The 13,742-nt window shown below is 34.7% G+C and overlaps 1 protein-coding gene across 7 annotated transcripts in view; it reads right to left on the bottom strand.

The window, feature by feature from the left end:
* The window catches only part of LOC145279885 (ketohexokinase-like), a 376,201-nt gene that overhangs the window by 270,466 nt on the left and 91,993 nt on the right, over positions 1–13,742 (bottom strand). Inside the window, exon 1 of one of the 7 annotated variants that reach the window (XM_080131352.1) lies at positions 11,155–11,592. The exons of the other annotated variants lie outside the window; for them this stretch is intronic. The gene's annotated coding sequence lies outside the window, so the exon portion shown is untranslated. Of the gene's footprint in view, positions 1–11,154; positions 11,593–13,742 lie in introns of those variants that run through there. 7 annotated transcript variants of the gene reach the window in all.

Raw genomic sequence — 13,742 nt, forward strand, 5'->3', positions numbered from 1 at the left:
TTCCAGAACAGGGCTGAAAAAGCAAGAATTTTTGTCATGCGAAAATCAAACAACCTCTTTGGAACTGATCTGTTCGAAAAGTTTAGACTATGGGATATACCTTTCAGCTCATTTTGCCAAAAGGTTGAGGATTCGAATGTGAAGGCAGAAAAACTTAAGAGGGAGTTAAAAGAGAATTTCCCAGACGTATTTTCAGGCAGTTTGGGAAGGTGTACAAAAGCGATAGCAAAATTTGACATAAAAGTAAATGAACAGCCAGTATTCAGAAAGAAAAGAAATGTTCCATACGCAGCTATAGAACAGATAGACAGTAGATTAGAAAGACTCAAAAACATGGGTGTCATCGGAAAAATTGATCACAGTGTGTGGGCTGCACCAACGGTTTACATCAAAAAGAAGAGTAAGGAGATTCGTGTTTGCGCCGACTTCGCGACATGCTTAAACAGGGCATAACAAGATCACCATTATCCTCTTCTAAGCCCTGAAGAGATATTTGCAAAACTGAGTGGAGAGAAATATTTTTCTAAAATCGACCTCAGTGACGCATACTTACAAGTTCCAGTCGATGAGGCATGTTCAAAACTGCTATGCATTAATACCCATAAGGGATTGTACAAGTTTAACAGTATTTGATACTTTTCAGGTGGCCATACCAGAGACAGCTCCGGAGAACAGAAGATCAAACAGAAAACGGAAATCAACAGAATTGATTAGGGTGAACCCAAAACAAAAATATTATTAATCCCAGACGGGATATTTTCAAAGGGGGGGGGTATTATACCGGCCTTCCTTGAACAGAGGAATTTACACCAATTAACACTATAAATAGGGCTAGTAATTCCAACACCGGTGAGAGAGATGCAACTGCACTTCAACTGCTAGCTGAGTGCCCAGCAGATATACAAGCTTTCCTATCTTTGTTAATACACTTATACACTTGTTCCTTAACCGAACCTCGACTTGGTTGTTCTTATTTTCACTGTTGTTCCACGACACAACACTTACCAAGGAACTTTGTTTGGTGAGGAGCTTGCCACTTAGACTTAGCGTTATTGTTAGGGCTAAAGAAGGTTTTAAGAGGAGGAGGCTTGCCACTCATACCTAGGGTTAGGTGTAGGATTAAGAGAGTTTTTTTTTTTTCAGAAGGCATTTGACCCCTCATATTTACGGTGAGTGGGTCATAATTATTGGCTTTTGAAAATGTTATGCCTTAGATTTTGGACATCAAATTACTTTTAAATATGCAATTTATTTTTGTTTGTTTGTCGTAATTCTTAAGGGGTGTGAAACTTAACAAGAATTATGACAAATAAACAAAAATAAATTTCATTTAAAACAAGTGACGTCACTAACAGAAAACATGACGTTTGAAAACTTAAGTATTTTTGGCCACAATATTAAAAAACATTTTTTGCCAAAGCTAACAAATCGTTTACAAATTTTTGATTAATTTGGTTTTATTTTCAATTACATTTCTTGTCTGAGTGACACATTATTTCGTTAAACTTTCCAGTTTAAGACGTTTTTTTTTTATTTCTCTACCTGGACTTCGGGCCAAGATCACATTGTAGTATTCTGATGCTACACTTCGCCTTTTCTGTCCTCTGTCAGTGAAGGAGAAATCCTTCATGACTGAGACAATTTTTATGTTTGTTTCTATCCAAATTGACCTTTTTGGGAAGCTGGATTTTCCTCACATTAACTGGCCTTGTGTCGAACTGTCCTCGGGGGAGGCAAGTAAATAGGAACTTAACTAGAAACTGAGCACCTCCTACAAATATTTAAATATTGATTTTGTATTTTTTTATATATATATATATATATAATTGGGTGGATTAGTGCCCCTTTGATTATAATCCGTAGAAAAAAATTGTAAAAAAAGATGAAAAAAATATATTGGGAGTGGTGGTGGGGGGGTACTGCTTGCGCACATGGAGCAAACAAACCATATCTCACCTTTTCGGTGTTTTTTTTGGTTTTTTTAAACAAAACACCGTTTAATTCACCGTTAAAAACTAATGTAATGGATAAAAGATGACACGTTACATATTTGTTTTTCAACTATATTCTTTAAATTTGACTGCTTTAAAATTATATATTCTGATTACCGAATATCTCTAGTTATTTTGGAATTTTTTTGTACCAATAATAGTGCCCCCTCCCCCGTTTATATTTATTATTTTTTATCTGGTTCTTGTATTTGATTTTTTGTATTTTTGTATCATTTTTGTTTCTTAGTTTCGTACATTTTGGGTTTGTACAAAACTCCCTTTAATTTGGTGATGACGTCACGAGCCCAGCGCGAGATTCGCTTTTTTTTTTAAAATTCCGCTGACGTGGAGATTGGACGTTCATTTAATTGCCCGGTGCTGAAAATGGAATTTTGCCAAGCCTCCTTCAAAGAAGAAGGCCCGGCAAGAATACCCCAGGTATGCGACGAGGCATACTTCTGAAAACTATCTACGTGGCTACTGGTTTGCATGTATTTTTGAAGGAGAGTAATTATTTTAAAAAAGACCTTATTTTACGTGACAAGGAATTTTGGAACCTCCTACAAAGAAGAAAACTTGGCAAGAATAGCCCGGATATGTGATGTGGCCATACTTCTGAAATCCATCTGCGTGTCTACGGTTTGCACGCAAATGGAGGAGAGAAAATTCTAAAAGGACTTTAAAAAAAAAAAGAAAAAGGCACGTGCCTGACTGGCTTTCAATTTGTGAGTATGCTCCTAAAATTTACTACATATGAGAGTGTGATTAGAAACTACTATTTTGAATCTTATTATTGTATTCGTTCATGGATACGACATCTTCATTATGAGAACTAATGTTATTTTTTTCATTACATGTAACCTTGGCGTTTTTTAAATTTAATGCCCGCAAAGGGAAAAATTTACAAGTAATTTTATTGTGAATAAAATCTCTTCTTCGTTTCAAAGCAAGGCCTTTATATTTTATTCTTCACCCCCCCCTCCCTTTTATTCCATGCTGTCATTTATTTTTTTCAGGTTAGTTACTTTTGCGTCAAATTTATCTGGAAGCAAGATAAAATTCTGACACTTTGCAAATTTCTCCCCTTTATGTAAAAGTAGTTTGGAAAATTTCTGCTTTTGTTTAAATGCATTTTGCAAATTTTTTTCCCCTATTAAACGCATTTTGTAAATTTTTTATTCCCTTTTTCGGAACACTTGGAAAATAAAGTATATTCCTTTTTCATTGAGATACGTTTTAATTCTCTTTCTGTAAATGCACTTGGCAAATTTTGCCCCTATATTAAATGCATTTTGCAAATTGTTTTCCCCTATTAAATACATTTAGCAAATTTTTGTCCTTTATTTGGGACACTTTGAATATTAAGTGTACCTTTTTCTAATCAAGATACGCTTTAATTCCTTTTCTTTCAAGTTAGGATTAAATTTAACCTCTTGAAATTTCTGTTACCTAAGCTACCTGACACTATCAACTTGTCTCTCAGAGTTGTTTGACTACTGTGAATTTCTTCCGTTATTTAAAAGCATTTTCCAAATTATTTTCCCTTATTTAGAAGCATTTTGTAAGTTTTCTTCCGTTGTTTAAAGGTATTTAGCAAATTCATGTCCCTTATTTCAGAATACTTTTAAAATTAAGTATATCCTTCCTAGGTCGAGACCCGTTTTATTCTCATTCTGTCAACGCGTTACTTAGCTAGGGTTAAATACACTCCTATCACTGGCCCACTTGTTGACTCTTTCTGTAATCTCCCCGCAGCCTATGTCTGTATTTAGAGCCGGCCCGTATAGATCTTTCAGCTACTAAATTCCCTTCCCACTTAATTTGTAACTTAGCGCATCTGTTACGCTCCCCTAAAACGCGACGACTACTATGTCCTGAGTTTAGAAAATGTGTCATGTAATTTTGTGTGTTTCGAATATTCAACATTTTTCGCCTCACTAAAAATTCCTGAATTTAACATAGTACGTCTGTACAGGGACTGTTATGTTTAATTTATTCCTAAATTTAGCATTTTTATGTACATCTAATGTCTTTATTTATATCTGTCTAATATATTTTACGTACACCTAGCACACAATTTTTCATATATTTTTCTTAATAAAAAGAGATTAAGCATTACGCATACTTTCCATTTTCTACCTTTAGAATTGAAGTTGTAACTTTCGTAACCCTCTTTCGAAATATAATTTACATCTTACTTGCTTTAGTTGAATTTCCACGGGTATTACGATTTACGTTGGGAGAAACTCTAGCATTTTCTGTCCCTAGTCAGCGAATAAGAAATCCTACTAGACTGAGGTAATTTTTTTTTTTTCGTCCTAATTCAGCGTGTTCAATATTTTTTTGGAAGCTGGATTTTCCCCACTTTAAGAAACGACTTATGTAACTATACCCTCATGGAGAACCTAGTAAATAGAGACGCTGTGTCCGAAACCGGTGTTAGTTATATGTTCATATTTTTCCCCAATATATATATATATATATATATATATATATAAAAGGGAATGAGTATATACCCTATCTTAATTTATAATGAACACGTGCGTTCTCTCACATGTACTTGTGAATTAACCGGACGATAGTATCACAGATATTGTATTATGTGTTGAAGTCTACTTTACTTAAAACTTGTTGAATTCACATGTGTGCGCTTACTTTCGTATTTTATTGTAAAAAAGGATTTCTTATACGTTGAAGATATTTATAATTTTCAATAGCGAGTCCATACCCATTTATCTTGCGGACTGTGTTATTCTAGGAGCTTGTGAAAATACAAGTTCCCTTTTTCTTTGCTTAGCCCGTATTTGCATTTGGTTATTTGGATTATTTTGAAGATACACATGTGACATAAGTGGTATCTACCCTCCCCCGACGTAGTTGTTTATTTAACCTCTCTTCCCACTTTTTTCCTAGGTTATATTTCAGTGAGGATATTGCTATAAAAGTGTTAAACGTTATTCATTTTCTAGTCTATTAACTTCCATATAGAAGTTTGAATTTTAAATCCACTTAATTTTAATTTTGATTCATAGTGACCCTTTTAATTTGTAACTGGGGATTGTATCCCTTGATATTTTCACGGCTCAATATGCTGTATTGGTCTTGTTTTGCTTGTGCTATGAGGAAGGAATTTTATGCGAATACCTTTGTAACCTTTGTGTGGGCATTTTTTTTGTGTATAATTTTTGAACGCCTATTTTTGTATTTGTTTGGATTTAGTCCATATTTTTGAAAAAACAAACGCTGCACGATGTTGGTCACTTGTTCTTCCGGATTCCTTGCAAGGAAACGAAAGTTTTATTTAGGGAAGATTATCGTTGTCTTAGATTGGTTGCGGTTGCAGAGGGAATTACCTAAGCCTTATTTTATGACAATGAAGGCCGATGTTGATGAATGGTTAGCATCGGTAGATAATATAACTGAATTGTTGGGTGATCGTTCCTTGCGTGAGGACGTGGACTGCTCGCTAGTAGAAGCGGATGCTGTAAATGTTGTAGTGTTCTTGTCCCAAGTTCGATTCATTCTTTCGAGGTTGGCAGATGGTGAGGAGTGCGATTCCTTGTGTAACCCTGTGATATTCAAAATCACAAGGGACATGCTTGGCGAGTTACCGACTACTAAGTCCGAACGTCCAGACTCTGAAAACTGTTTGCTGAGTGCTGGCAAGTTTGGCTTGGAAAATGTTGCATCACTGCCTGAAAGCAGTGTTGCAAGTGCCACTTCAGAGGATCTGCGTAGTCAGGAACTGAAGTTTGATTTTTCTGGTGGGCAGTTTGCCAGTAATATTTTAAAGAAAAATGTAATGGGTGAGATTCCCAGGTATCATGAATGATACCACTCGTGTCCACGAATTGTTAAGTGTGGGCATAAATATTGTGAAAATTATGGAGGGATTTCCATGGGATGTTGGAATTGTTTTGCCCTCTAACAATATGAATTCGAAAACTTGCATATGTAGTTATTTACCACAACTTTGTCAGAATAATGAGGAACTTAATCATGACGGGGAGATATTACTCGGGTCATGTAGTTCTGACAATAGCCAGTGGTTAAAGGACAGGAGTCTATCCTGTGTGAAAGTGCAAGCTTTGTGCAGTTCTTTAAGTGCTAATATTAGCACTGGGAGAGAAATTCTCCATCAAGGATATAGGGCAGAAAGCACTATATCCACCTGTGAACATGTAAAAACCAAGAGGAGAATGGTTTTTGAAGAGTTACGTGAACTCAAGTTGGACTGGGGCGCCCAGATTCAGGTTGAGTGTAACTCGATAAAGAATCCCATGAGGGATTCTGTCGAATTTGCTGACTACATCATGTGTAGTTCAGCTTCTCCGAGTTCCTACAAGAGTGTAGGATATGTTGTGCCGAGATCGCTTGCAGAACCTTCATTCTATGAAGTTGCTCCTTCAAATAGAACGTTTCCTGCTTTGGAGTCACATGCAGGTGTTATTGTTTTTAAATGTTTTGTGAAGATCTGCCTTGACGTAGCCTACTGCAGTATTGCAAGAGCTATCGAAGTCAAGCTCGATTTGTCCAGGGGTGTTTCTGAGGTGCTCAGAACCATCTTATACTTAGTTAGAAGTGCATTTTCTAATGCTGAGATGTTTGTTTCAGTGCTGAACACGAGAAGATTGGATCTTTCCTTGATAGGAGTCTTCCATAAGTATTACATCTCCAGCTACCTAGGTGTTTCTGACACCTATACTCAACTTTGTTTGTTTGGCTATATGTATATGGCTATGCAAACGTTTAAAACTGTAATTGCCTTGAATAATTTGTGCAGAATTTGGGTTGTAGTTTGATTTCATTCCACCAAGTTGAAGAACTTATCAAAGGATAGGGTTGATTGAATTCATCCCTCTTGTAGCACCGGCGTTGATCTCACTAGGCTCTTGTGCTTACGAGGGAGCTAAGATATTTTGGTGTTCGCCAGAGATAATATAAGGATGAGGAGGTTAGATGGTAAGTGAACTTCTCAAGCCTTTATACTGTTTTATATGCAAGTAGTTAATTATCTGGCGAAATATTCTCTGTTCAAACTTCTGTTGCAACCTTGCATCAGATCATTAGTTTTAAATTTATGAATCTGGTTAGGTACTCCTCTGTTCAAACCTAAAACATGAAGGTTTTCATGTGAAATTTTATAGAATAAGCCTATTTGAATCTTTCTGTCTTTTTGTTCTGATATGTGTTTCCTGGAGTTCTTCTGACCATACATTGTGTGGTATATGTATATATAAAAAAAAATTTTGTATTGTAAATATTATGGGTGTCATCCAACTGTAGGTTGACTGCCATTTCCTGTTGGGGGAGAATGTTGGAATTTTTTTTGTACCAATAATAGTGCCGGTTTACATTTATTATTTTTTTATTTTTTATCTGGTTCTTGTATTTGATCTTTCGTATTTTGTATCTTTTTTGATTCTTAGTTTCATACATTTTGGGTTTGTATGAAACTCCCTTTAATTTGGTGATGACGTCACGAGCCCAGTGCGAGATTCGCTTTTTTTTTTTAAATTCCGCTGACGTGGAAGATTGGACGTCTGTTTCATTGCCCGGTGCTGAAAATGGAATTTTGCCAAGCCTCCTTCAAAGAAGAAGGCCCGGCAAGAATACCCCAGGTATGCGACGAGGCATACTTCTGAAAACTATCTACGTGGCTACTGGTTTGCATGTATTTTTGAAGGAGAGTAATTATTTTAAAAAAGACCTTATTTTACGTGACAAGGAATTTGGAACCTCCTACAAAGAAGAAAACTTGGCAAGAATAGCCCGGATATGCAATGCGGCCATACTTCTGAAATCCATCTGCGTGTCAACGGTTTGCACGCAAATGAAGGAGATAAAATTCTAAAAGGACTTTAAACGAAAAAAAAAGAAAAAGGCACGTGCCTGAGTGGCTTTCAATTTGTGAGTACGCTCCTAAAATTTACTACATATGAGAGTGTGATTGGAAACTACTATTTTGAATCTTATTGCTGTATTAGTTCATGGATACGACATCATTATGAGAACTAGTGTTATTATTTTCATTACATGTTACCTTGGCGTTTTTTAAATTTAATGCCCGCAAAGGGAAAAATTTACAAGTAATTTTATTGTGAATAAAATCTCTTCTTCGTTTCAAAGCAAGACCTTTATATTTTATTCTTTTCCCCCCCTTTTTTATTCCATGCTGTCATTTTTTTTTCAGGTTAGTTACTTTTGCGTTGAATTTATCTGGAAGCAAGATAAAATTCCAACAGTTAACCTAATTATGTTCTGATAATAATATGAGCTCCAACTAAATATGCAAGAACATTTTTTATATTCATATTTTCATTTTTTTTAAATTTTTAATTCGTTCTGGAATAAAAAACAAAGCAAAAAAAAAATTGTTTACAGTAAAGTAATTAATATCAGCGATAGTAGCTGCTGCTACTTCTACAGATCATTTTAAAAACGATCTGTAGAAGCAGCAGCAGCTACTATCTGCTATCTAATATCTATTTTTAAAAATAGAATGATTTTTTCCAGGTATCATGATTTTAAATTGCTCGGTACCACAAGAGAAAGCAGGTTACATTTTTATTTTTAATGGATAAATTTAGTAAAAAGATTGATTTATTCAACAGTGGGTGTCCAAAGAAATTTTTTTCAAAATTTTCCAAACTCGTCATGCTGAAGTCTTTTTTTAACACAACAAAAAAAATGAGCTGTCAAAAGAATTTCGGACAGCCGAATCTATTAAAAGTAATATCTCTTCTAGTTAATTTCCAAATTTCATGATGTAATTCTTAAGAGAAACGTGGTAAGACCATTTACAAACCAGGGGCTGGGTGTCATTACAAAACCTTACCAGAAATGCCATTTTATGATATTAACATTTTTAGCACTTTATTTGCTTAAAACTCTTAAAATATATAATGTACATCATTATTTATTAATTTATTTGAAAGTATATTCATTTTTTGACTAAACGGTGGTATTTTGAGGACATAAGGTGCTTTGGTTTTTTAAATATGAGGGTTTTAGCAGAACCCCCTTTGAAATCTGTAATTATCCAAAGCGTTTTATCGTTTGTGTGTATTGCTATTTATACCGACAATCATCCGGACAACACTAGGCACCCATGCTGGTCTATATACATAAAAGGCAAAATGTGTTTTAGTGTGTGCACATTTTGTGTATGTCCGGCAAAGGCTTTTTTCAGGGGGCTCACTGTTTCTTAGAACATTTTATATGCTATCTAGATTATAATATCTCCAATTCACGAAACGCGGTCATGTGTATCTTTTATTTAGGCGACTTTTACATGCTATTTTCGCAATATTTTTTACTCTTCGCGTGTTTGTTTGGCTTTTCCATATAAAAAAGCGAAACTGAACCCATAGCAAAACCAACCTTCCAGGGACGTCCAGAAAAGCAATCAGCTTTGATCAATGCAAGTATCAGACAATTGCTAATCATTTGGCTTTTCTGTATATAAGCAAAACTGAATCTGAACAAAGGCGTGTACCTGGCACTCGTACCGGGAGGTCCAGGAAAACAATAAGCTTTCATCAATGCGGCCAAAACTTCATATCAGACAATTGCTATTCATTTGGACATGCCCCTTTTTATGGGAAGCTGATTTTCCCCAACATCTTTGGGGAAAACAAAGAAACTGGCTTGCAGCCAAAGTTAAGTTTCCCCTATGGCGTGATGTTTAACCTCATTAAATTTACACACCTGCATTTAACTTTTTAATCATTAAATTAAAACACTTTTCAGTTCCTGCCCTGTCGTGACCGGGCGGTAAGATGTCAGCTTTTTTCACACTTTCTTTTCCACCTTCGTCTCAAGGCTTCAGGTTCGAACCTACCTGCCTACCAAAATGTTTTTTTTTCTTTTACACCTCCAAACACCCAGGCAAGGCCGGGCATCCTCGCTAGTATATATATATATATATATATATATATATATATATAAAAGGCAAAATGTGTGTGTTTGTATGTCTTGTACAAACTTTCAACAGAAGAGCGGATCCTCATGAAATTGGTACTGTTTTGAAACTCAACCTTTCAGACGACAAATATCGAGAAATTTGCCCAAAACCGGAATTCCTTCACCCTCAATTGGATAGTTTTCTGCAGGGAGGGGTCAGATTTTTCAACGCTATTTCTGCAAGTCATCTTTTCGATTGACTACACTTAATTTGAACGCTTTCGACTTCCAATCGCGGCATGGAGCATTGGTAAGACATCAGATTTTCTTTCACTTGAAAGTGAAAGAAAATCTGACGTGTCACCGATGCAAAACGGTAAATTTGCCCCAAGTTTGACTATCAGATTCGTTGTCAGCGACCTCAATTACCTATAAAAAAAAAAAACAAATTAGAGTGGTCGGTGTTATTCGTCAATTCATTTTTCAAGCACTGGAAACTTGTATTTGGCGCTTCTGCTGCTGCTAGAGTCGTCCATTTTTTTTTTTTTTTTGTTTAGCTTTTTTCCTTGGAAACATTACGACAAGTTTTCTTCTATTTGACTCCCATGCATGTGAAAAATAATTACGGTAAGTTTTTCTGTTATTATTTGACAATAAAAATTACTTTGCAACTTACCTGCATCATTCATTTTTCTATTTAAAAAAGTAGTAATTATTTTAAAAAAAAACAAAAAAAAAACAGGGTATGTTTTACGGCATTTTAGAACTTGGCATTTCCGCTCTAACATTCGATATGAAATAAAAAGCACTTAAAACTACTTAAAAATACCAACGAATGATGCAGATAAGTTGGAAAGTAACTTTTATTCATAATGTTATTGTTACCATTTATTATTCTTTTAATGGTTAATTTCGTGAATTTGACCTTTTTGGAAATGGTTTGGCTTCTGTTTTCTTTTTTTTTTTTTTTTAAATAATTTTACCACTATATTAATTTTATAGTAATTAAAGAAAATGCTAGAATTAATTTTTCAAGCAGTTTCATGTCGAAATGTTCTGGAAACTTGTATTTGGCGCTGCTAGCCCCCCCCCCCCTGTCGGCCATTTATTTTTTTGCGTTTTCTCTCTCTGTACGCACCCCACCCTTCGTCCATTTTCTCCGTCAGATGGCAGCATGTGACGTCATTTTACGGAGAAATCCGAGCGAGTGATAAGCCACGCCCAGGCCAGCTCATGCACTAGTACCAAAAAAACTTACGGTAAGTGTTTGTGATTTATTTTATCCAAATTTTTTGTATTAATTTTATCCATTTTGTTGTGTGTGTGTAATATCTTTTCCTTGTAATGTTGTTGCTATTCACATACTTTTAGCGTTCTTCTTGCACCGTAGCTCCAAATTCTCGGCTTTCGTCGGCGTTAACGCCGAAAGCGTTCGTCAACGCTCGGCTAAGATCGTGAAATCGGTGGGTAAAATACTGCAGGAGTACCTTTTTTTTTTTTTTTTTTTTTTTTTTAGGGCACCTGTTGTTAAAATCAGAGAGAGAATTCAGTATTTTCAACTATAACCGAGTTATATTTTCGGTGCCGTTTAAAGAAGTAGGTCCTAAGTCTCGTTATGAAAAATCTGAACAGTTAGGTCATATGACATGTGACACCGGCGCTTACCATTATTGACCCTTTGGGCCTTTGTATATAGAAATCATGTTCGAAATTTTGGTAATCTCCAAAAATACCGTTAGAGCTTACAACATGGCCGCCAGAAGAGTCACGTGATCCGGCGGATCACGTGACTCTTCTGGCGGCCATGTTGTAAGCCCTAACGGTATTTTTGGAGATTACCTTTGTTTTTTAGTAATAAATGCTTCTTCACATTAAAAACCGAACTTGTGTCTAACTCTGCCCTCGTGGGGAGGCAAATAAATAAGAAGTAATATGGTGGCTAAAAAACGTTTTTCGACCCCAGTAAAAGGATTATAATACATTTTAAACCCTGAAGAATTTCCGGCAGTCTTCTTGCAGTGACGTCCCGGCAAAGTTCGACAACTCTAGAAGGGTCACATCACATCAGTATTTTACACGGTCAAATTACAAATTATTAGTTTTAAAACAAAAATATATATAGTTAATATAAACAAATATTTTGACATTGGAAGTAAGCACTTGATTAAATAAAGTAAACGAACCAAATATACATTTTTATATATTTATAGCTATTTATTTAACAGAAAAATGGGTACTTCTACAGTTTAATCAAGACATTAAAAAAAATGAAGGTACTTATACAGTTTAATGATGACATTAAAAAATGGAAATATTGAAAAAAATTTTTTTTTGTACGTACCTGTTATAGACTGAAGTTCTTCGAAAAAAAATTTCACTTCATTTGATCAAGTAGTTTTTTTTTTTACAGCGAAAAACAATTATTTATCACGGCTACGTCAACGTGGCCATTTTGGAAATGTTATTGCAGCGCCCAGGAATTCCCTAAGGGCAGGTAACTTTCCCCAAGGGCAGGTAACTGCCCTACGTAGCAGAATACCTCCATTTTAGGCCAATCTAGCCCTTTCTTTTCCACCAGAATGAGAATTTTTTTTTTTTTTTTTTTTGCGAAGACAGATGCCATTTTTGGAGTGTTTTTTTTTTTTTTTTAATTTGTAACAGAAGAAAATAAAAAGAATAAAATATTAGAAAAATTAGAAATATGCAACCGAAATTTTCGAATTTAAAAAAAAAAAACTTAGGGTTTGTATTACTGTATATGGATATGATTTTAGTGTTTTTATTCAATGTAACATGTTTATTCAGCTCGAAAAGCATACAGTGTTTACCGATGTATTGGAAAATTCAAAATGGCGCCAGAGTCTCTCTTTAACACAGTAACTACAGGAAAATACGTTATAAATAATAAACTAGACAAAGTACTGTTAGAAATTCGCTCAATATATATTACCGTGACATAAGTTGGCATATATTCGGTGTTTTTTAAATAGTATTTTGTATAGTTTATTATTTATAACACCTTTTCCCAAACTTACCATGTTAAAGAGAGTGTCGGGCACCATTTTGAATTTTCTAATACATCGGTAAACACTACTGCGCATGTTTCGAAAATAATCGCGTAAAAAATTTTTCAGTTCTTTGCATTCTTCAATTTCTTGGCATATTCAATAGTATTCTGCTTTAAAAATAAAAAAAAAACGGAAAAAAATTGCAGATGTGATGTGCGCATCTCATTCTGGCGAAAAAAAAAAGGCTAGATTGCGAAATCTGGCCTAAAATGGAGGTATTCTGCTAGGTACATTTCCAAAATGGGCACGTTGACGTCGTCGTGATAAATAATTGTTTTTCGCTGTAAAAAAAAAAAACTACTTGATCAAATGAAGTGAAATTTTTTTTCGAAGAACTTCAGTCTATAACAGGTACGTACAAAAAAAATTTTTTTCAATATTTCCATTTTTTAATGTCGTCATTAAACTGTATAAGTACCAAAATGAAAATATCAAAAAAGGTTATATTGCACGTATTCGTTATGGAACGAAGTCCCCCGAACAAAAATTCGGGTTTGTATTACTGTACACATAGATTCGAAAAAGTTGTCAAAAAAAAAACAAATATATAACAAATAAATATTATCAAAGGCAAGATAAGTTACTTTTCTACCTAACTGGATACATTTTTTTTTTGTTTGTTTTTATTCAATGTAACATGTTTATTCAGCTCGAAAAACATGCAGTGTTTACCGATGTATTGGAAAATTCAAAATGACGCCCGACACTCTCTTTAACATGGTAAGTTTGGGAAAAGGTGTTATAAATAATAAACTAGACAAAATACTATTAAAAAAAA

This window comes from Euprymna scolopes, chromosome 7, assembly GCF_053919585.1.
Source record: "Euprymna scolopes isolate OS-2025 chromosome 7, ASM5391958v1, whole genome shotgun sequence".
In the NCBI taxonomy this organism is placed as follows: Eukaryota; Metazoa; Mollusca; class Cephalopoda; order Sepiida; family Sepiolidae; genus Euprymna; species Euprymna scolopes.